The 7,157-nt window shown below is 41.0% G+C and overlaps 1 protein-coding gene across 1 annotated transcript in view; it reads right to left on the bottom strand.

Annotated features, from left to right (window-relative positions):
* The window catches only part of MTMR10 (myotubularin related protein 10), a 94,049-nt gene that overhangs the window by 81,973 nt on the left and 4,919 nt on the right, over positions 1–7,157 (bottom strand). The window lies entirely within an intron of this gene.

Raw genomic sequence — 7,157 nt, 5'->3', positions numbered from 1 at the left:
GGATTGATTCAGTGACTGGGATAATTGGGATGGGAGTGTCAGAGACAGTACGATTGGCACAGGACAGAGCAGAGTTTAGGGCTGTTGTACATAGGGTCGCTATGAGTCGCAGGCGACTCGTGGGCACATAACAACAACAACATATTTGTGCTATAATTCGGAAGGCATGTAAAGACCACCAGCCACTCTGCAGAAGAAGGATGGGCAATCTATTCTCGTGTGATTAACTGCCTCTGAAAACTCGGCAGAGAGTCAGCTATGGGTCAGTTCTGACCACACAGTAAACAACATTTAGTAACAAAGATAATTCCTGGTGGCACAGTGGCTAAGTGCTCAGCTGCTAAATAAAAAGTTGTTTATCTGTTTCTATAAAGATACGTAGCTTTAGAAATCCTATGGGGCAGTTCTGTTCTGCTGAGTCATTATGTATAGAAGCTATCATAACCTATTGCAATGTACCACAATACTACTACAGGCCACAAAACTACCTTCTATATAGAAAATAAAGAGATAAGACAGGTTTGTTTCTTCCGAGATGATACATATACAAGGGAAGTACTCAGTTTGTATTCTAAATTACTGATCTTACAGAGTAAGCATATAGTAGCAGTGGGTTTGTAGTAAAGTACTGGTGTCCTAGAGAAGGCTTACCTTGGGTCACGAGGCTCCATTGTGCTCATCTCTCTCACATCTAGCTTTAATAACATTAAATGGACAGCTTGGAATCAGCTCAGATGGGGGGATATTTACAAAGAAAAAATTTACCAATTTATCACTGATAGTAAGGCATAGGGAAGCCTCAATGAATATAAAGACAGTAGGAAATTAGTTTCAAAGTGTGGCCACCAAAAAATACCAATTAAAAAAAAACCCTCCTAATTTATTATAATCTCACAGACCAAGAGTTTCTCTTACAACCTAGGAAGAAACGTGAAAAAAAAAATCATTAAAGTTTGTTTTCTAAAGACCTTTCCATCTGTGACATTAAATGTGAAAGAAGAATAGTCTGAATGGGAAAGTTAGTCAAGCTTTTTATTCTGTGAGCACCAAAAATTCAAGTCACATTGTTTTCTGTGTAACTATAATACCTTTAGCATTGGAGAGTCAATATGTGTTTGACAAACAGAAAGAATTTTTCCCCAAGCTTCAACACAAATGCCACTGTAGACAAAAACTAATTATCCATGATGTGCATACATGCCAAACATATAACTCAATCTGGCTTTAATTAGGGTGACCACCTATCGTCGGTTATCTTCAACAAAGGGCCGAAATTCATTAAGTGAGGAAAGACATTCTCTTTAACAAAGGGTGCTGGCAAAACTGGTTAACCATTTGCAGAGAAATGAAACATAAACAGTTAAAACAAATCATTTGTGTCATTACTAATATTAACATGGTACCATTCTGTAATCACACATAATGCAAAAAGCCACATCTGGAGTCAAGTATCTAAAGTGTTACTGGCAATCTGGTTTGAAAAGGCAGGAAGACAATGTTACCAATGCAACTTTAGAGATCAGAATAAAGTCTTAACAGGAGAGTGAGACAGTAGAAAGAACACATGATAATAATAGTAAGGAATAAAGGATCTGCTTTTAAAAGAACAGAAATCCAGTCTGATTGGAATAATATCAGTATTGTGAACAATAAGAAATGAAGTCAGCAAGGTGGAATGTAAACAAATCACAAAGGTTAAATAATTTGGACTTAGTCATAATTACGCAGAATTTTATTTATGGAGAGACAGGAAGCATTTCTGAGGAGTGCCAACAAAAAGATAGAATGATGGTTAGGTGCTCAGAGACAAGCTGTCCAGTCAGGAAGTGAGAAACAAAATGCTCATGGGGTCCTACACTATGGCACGGGTTAGGCCTGGTAAGTGGAAAGGCAGTGTTTAAAACTGGACAGCTCCAAACGCTCTCAAAGTTCTAGGTTGTTACTGTTGTTGTTATATACTTTTTGAGTTGAAACCAACTCATAGCTACATTCTGGTGGGTTTCAGAGGCTTTCTCTCTTGGAGAGGCTACTGGAATTGAACCATGTGCCTTTGGGCAGGCATTGCAACTGCTTGCCTAAGCTTACCAGAATTCCCCAAGGTTCTATGTTGCTGTTGTGTGTCGAGGTGCTGACCCTCTAGCAGGTATTATTCATTCAGAGGCAGAAGACTGCCCATCCTTCTCCCGCAGAGCAGCCGGTGGATTCAAATGATAGGCCCTCAAGATTGTAGTGCAGCTTCCTACCACTAGGCCAACAGGGCTAAGTGAAGGAAATTAAATCCCACATACTATATTATTCAAGTGGTATGTCCACCTGCTGTACAGAGGTAACTCATGGTTACTGTGAAGCTGAACACTGTGACACTGATGAGTCAAATGAGACAATGGTTACCCATGGTGGGCAGTGTTTGGTGAAGTTCCCCGATTAAAACAAGCTTGGAAGTAGGAGTGGTATCCACTTCGACAATAGCTTGCCTTTGGAAACCCTATCAACCTGGAGAAAGAACCAAAGTTATGCAGGAGGTGTCCAGGCCTTTCAGAGACCTAAGGGCAGCTAAGGGAGCTCTGGTGGCCTTGGGGCAAGAAGCTGCACTGCAATCCCAAAGGCACACAGTTTGAATCTACGAGAGTCTCAGTGGGAGAAGGATGGACAATTTCCTCCTAAGCCTGCTTAGGGTCAGCTCTGGGTCAGGACAAACTCAACAGCACATAGCAACAACAAGGGCAGATAATAATGCCTTTCGTCTTTTAAAACCAAGGTGTGTATGAATTAAAGTACTACAAAAAGCACTGTATAATCACCTAAAAAAGCCTATAGTGGTATGAAGCTGCATTGCAATCCCGAAGGCACGTGGTTTGAATCCACTAGGTGCTTCGTGGAAGAAGATGGTCAATTTCCTCGCCTGTGATTAAATGCCTCTGAAAACCCACTGGAGGGTCAGCTATGACTCTATAGCATGCAACAACAAATGCCTTTTAAAAGGATTCATAATGTACTTGAGTAAACACTTATGGGGAGGAAGAAAAGAATTAAATGACCTTACAGTGAATGTGTATAAAAGAAAATAGATCATGATGACAATAGCTATTATTCTTTTCCAGATAGGTCATGACCTTGTGCTTTTCTGGGCTGACAGACAATCAGAGCATTCAATACAAATCTATAGTTCCTATCACTAATGAAGGTGCTGTTGACACTACAGACGGGGAAGAAACACTGAGTTGATAGCCTGAGCACATGACTGTAGCTCAGCAGGGACTCAAGTTTCAGAGTACAAAGTGTTTCCTGGGAAGCCTCCTTCCTACCCCACCAAATCTGGTTTAGGTGACCTTCTTCAAGGCCTCACAACCACCTTTTCCATTCTCTCCCTAAGCATTTCCACACTGAACAGTATCTAAAATCAGGACTCCACCTTTTCCAGCTTTAAAGGCCTCTGCCAAATGGCATAAAGTAAGCATTCAATACCTGCTAAACGATGGATTCATTATTGTAAGCTGAAGCATTTCAAATCTTTACATGAATATGTTCTAAGGGCTGGACTAGAGAGAGCAAAGGTCATTAAACTCAGGCAAATCTCACACCCTTATTCCAATGTCACTGGCATTTCACCAACCTCTGCCCATACTGGCTAAGCAGCTTAGTTAGAAACATCAGAAACCACCTGGAAACAGCTTAGCAGAGTTAACGTCAGAGGCAGATTGTTGGGCCTCAAGGAAAATAGCATCTAGGAACCTAAATACCATTTCAAACACTCCCTCAATTTTTTCTCTGCCTCATTCAACAATGACTCCATTCTTCTGAACATATTTCATGGCGCTATCCACGGCCACTGGCAGCATTCACCAAAAAGGATATCCACCATTAGTTCCAATCTGAAAATGTCCAGAGAATGATTTTTCTCCCATATGCAGCCAGGAGATAGGCAGGTTATTATGCCTGTTAGTCATACCAGAACCTGAGGCTAGGAGGAATAGGAAAGTCCTACTTGTCAAAAGAGACCACACATTTTTCAGAAGAAGGACTCCTGCAAAGACAAAAATTGATGTTGTATGTAAATACACACACGAAAATCATTCAATGGCGTTCCGTCTGGATTTCAAAATCAGGTGTATTACACAAAAATGATTCAAAGCACCAAAATAGTGTTCCCAAACGTTTTCATTTGCAAATTAAAAAAAAAAAGAAATTAAAAAATTATTTTAAGGTCATATCCATTACTGCTGTCATTTAATGGTATACAAATTGACATATTTCAACTAACAGATGTGGCCCTAGAGGTCCTCACCAAGCTGTGCCAAGAAATCTGGAGGACAACCACTTGACCAACTGACTGGAAGAGATTATATTTGTTCCCATTCCAAAGAAAGGTGACTCAACAGAGTGTGGAAATTATCAAAACAATATCATAATATTACATGCAAGCAAGATTCTGTTGAAGATTACCCAAAGTCAAGTGGAACAGCACATCAACAGAGAACTGCCAGAGGTCCAGGCTGGGTTTAGAAGGGGTCATGGTACTAGGGATATTGTAACTAATGTTAGATGGATCTTGGTTGAAAGCAGGGAGTACCAGGGGAATGTATATCTGTGTTTCATTGATTATGCAAAGGTGTTAACTGTGTGAATCACAACATACTGTGGCTGACTCTGAGAAGAATGGGAATCCCAGAACACTTGATTGTGCTAATGCGAAACCTACACTTGGACCAGGGGGCAGTCGTCAGAACAGAGCAAGGAAACACTGCATGGTTCAAAATTGGGAAGGATGTACACCAGGGATGTGTCCTATCTTCATACCTTTTCAACCTATATGCAGAACAGATTATCCGGGAGGCTAGGCTCTATGAGGAGAAGTGTGGCTGGCATCAGGATTGATGGAAGATTCACCAACAATCTGCGTTATGCAGATGATACAACCCTGCTCGCTGAAACTGAAGAGGACCTGAAGCACTTGCTGCAGAAGGTCAAGGACTGCAGCCTTCAATATGGATTGAGGTTCAATATCAAGAAGACAAAGATTCTCACCACTGGACCAATTGGCAGCATCAGGATGGATGAAGAGATTGAGATTGTTTACAACTTTAGTTTCCTTGGCTCCACAGTCAACATTCTTGGCACCAGCAGCCAGGAAATTAAGAGACGTATTGTGATAGGGAAGTCTGCTGTTATGAACCTCTCCAGAGTACTGAAGAGCAATGGCATCACTCTGGAGACTAAGGTGCACCTGACACAGGCTATGATCTTTGCCATTACTTGCTATGCATCAGAGACCTGGACAATGACTAGGGATGACAAAAGGAGAATTGATGCCTTTGAGCTGTGGTACTGGAGAACAGTATTGAATATACCATGCAATGCTAACAAAACAAACAGGTTCATCCTAGAAAGGGTTAAACCAGGCTGCTCCTTGGAGGCAAGGATTCTGAAGCTTTGTCTGATATACTTTGGACATGTTGCAAGGAGGGACCATTCCTTGGAGCGGGACGTCATGCTGGTGGAGGAACAGCGCAGGAGAGGAAGACCCTCTATGTGGAAGATTGATTCAGTGACTGGGGTAATCGGGGTGGGTGTGTCAGAGACAGTAAGACTGGCAGAGGATAGAGCAGCGTTTAGAGCTGTTGTACATAGGGTCACTATGAGCCGCAGGCAACTCGATGGCACATAACAAGAAGAAGATAATCTTAGTATATAGGACAATCTATTAAAGGAAATAAATTTAGCTTCATGAAAAAGCCGCACTCTTTAATTTTCTCACTTTGATCAAGGACTAGTAAAAACTTTATCTAGATCTGATTCCAGGCCCTAGATGAATTTTCAGAACCACTGACCTTGGTCACATTCTTCTTTGGGCAATAAAGGCAGTTTATACCTTACTTTTTAGTAAGGTAAGTACAGGTAGACAAGTCTCTATCCTTTTCTACAGAGCACTTAAGATGCCTCAAACATTCACTGAACTGACCTATAAACCCAGGAACTACTTAAAAAAAAAAAAAGGAATGTGCCTACTCTGACATTACCTGCTCTTAACTATATGCCAGTACATGAGTGGACACATACACAGATACTTGTACTCTAAAATTTCTATTTCTCATTGCCATCAATTCAGTTCTAACACATAGCTGACTCTCTAATAGGTTTCCAAGGTTGTAAACCAAACAGGAGATTATCCCTTTTTCTCCAACAGAGCAGTTTATGGATTCAATCCTCTAGAGAAGTATGCCTTTGGGTGAGTGATGTAACACTCTCCTGACATACTAGCAGAGTTCTCTATATATACAACTCACTGAAAGAATGAAATTTTTGTAATGATTGGAGGACAGAGTGAAAACCTTGGCAAAGCTTAGCTCTCTAACATAAATCAGTTGCTGACAAGTCAATTTTTACTTATGCTGCCCTCATGTGTCAGAGTAGGGAAGCTCCATCGGGTTTTCAAAGACATTTTCCAGAAGTAAATCAGCAGGCCTTCCTTCCCATCTAAAGTAGCCCATTAACATTTTGTATCACCCAAACAAGAACAGTCTTTATGTCAATCCTTCCTATTGAGGGGTTTCATCTCTTTTGCTGATGATGTCTACTTTTCTAAGAACAACAGATGGAAAAAAGACTGAAACTATCAACGACTTCATCTTACTTGGATCCACAATCAATACTCTTGGCATCAGCAGTCAGAAGACCAGAAGACATATTACACTGGGAAAGTCTACAGTCAGGGACTTCGCTAAATTATTAAGGAGCAATGATAGTAGTTTGAGGACTAAGGTACACCTAATTTGGGCCACGGTCTTTTTAACCGCTTGTTATACTACTAAGAGCTGGATAGAGGAGTGACAGAATAAGTATGACAGAAGAATTAATGCCTTTGAGCTGTGGTGTTGGAGAAGAGTACTGAATATTTCATGGACTACCAAAGGAAGAAAAGATTATCTTGGAGAAGGTACAGCCAGAGTGTTCCTTGGAGGTAAAGATGATAAAGCTTCACCTCACATACTTTGGGCATGTTGCTAGAAAAGACTATACATCGGAGAAGGACATCATGCTTGGAAAGATGGTTGTTGTTGTTGTTATGTGCCGTCGAGTCGTTTCTGACTCATAGCGACCCTATGCACAACAGCCCTAAACCATGCTCTATCCTGCGCCAACCGCACCGCCTCTGACAC

The sequence above is a fragment of the Elephantulus edwardii genome, unplaced genomic scaffold (assembly GCF_000299155.1).
Source record: "Elephantulus edwardii isolate Elephantulus edwardi_28Jun2011 unplaced genomic scaffold, EleEdw1.0 scaffold00473, whole genome shotgun sequence".
In the NCBI taxonomy this organism is placed as follows: Eukaryota; Metazoa; Chordata; class Mammalia; order Macroscelidea; family Macroscelididae; genus Elephantulus; species Elephantulus edwardii.
This window is presented reverse-complemented; position numbering and strand designations above follow the sequence as displayed.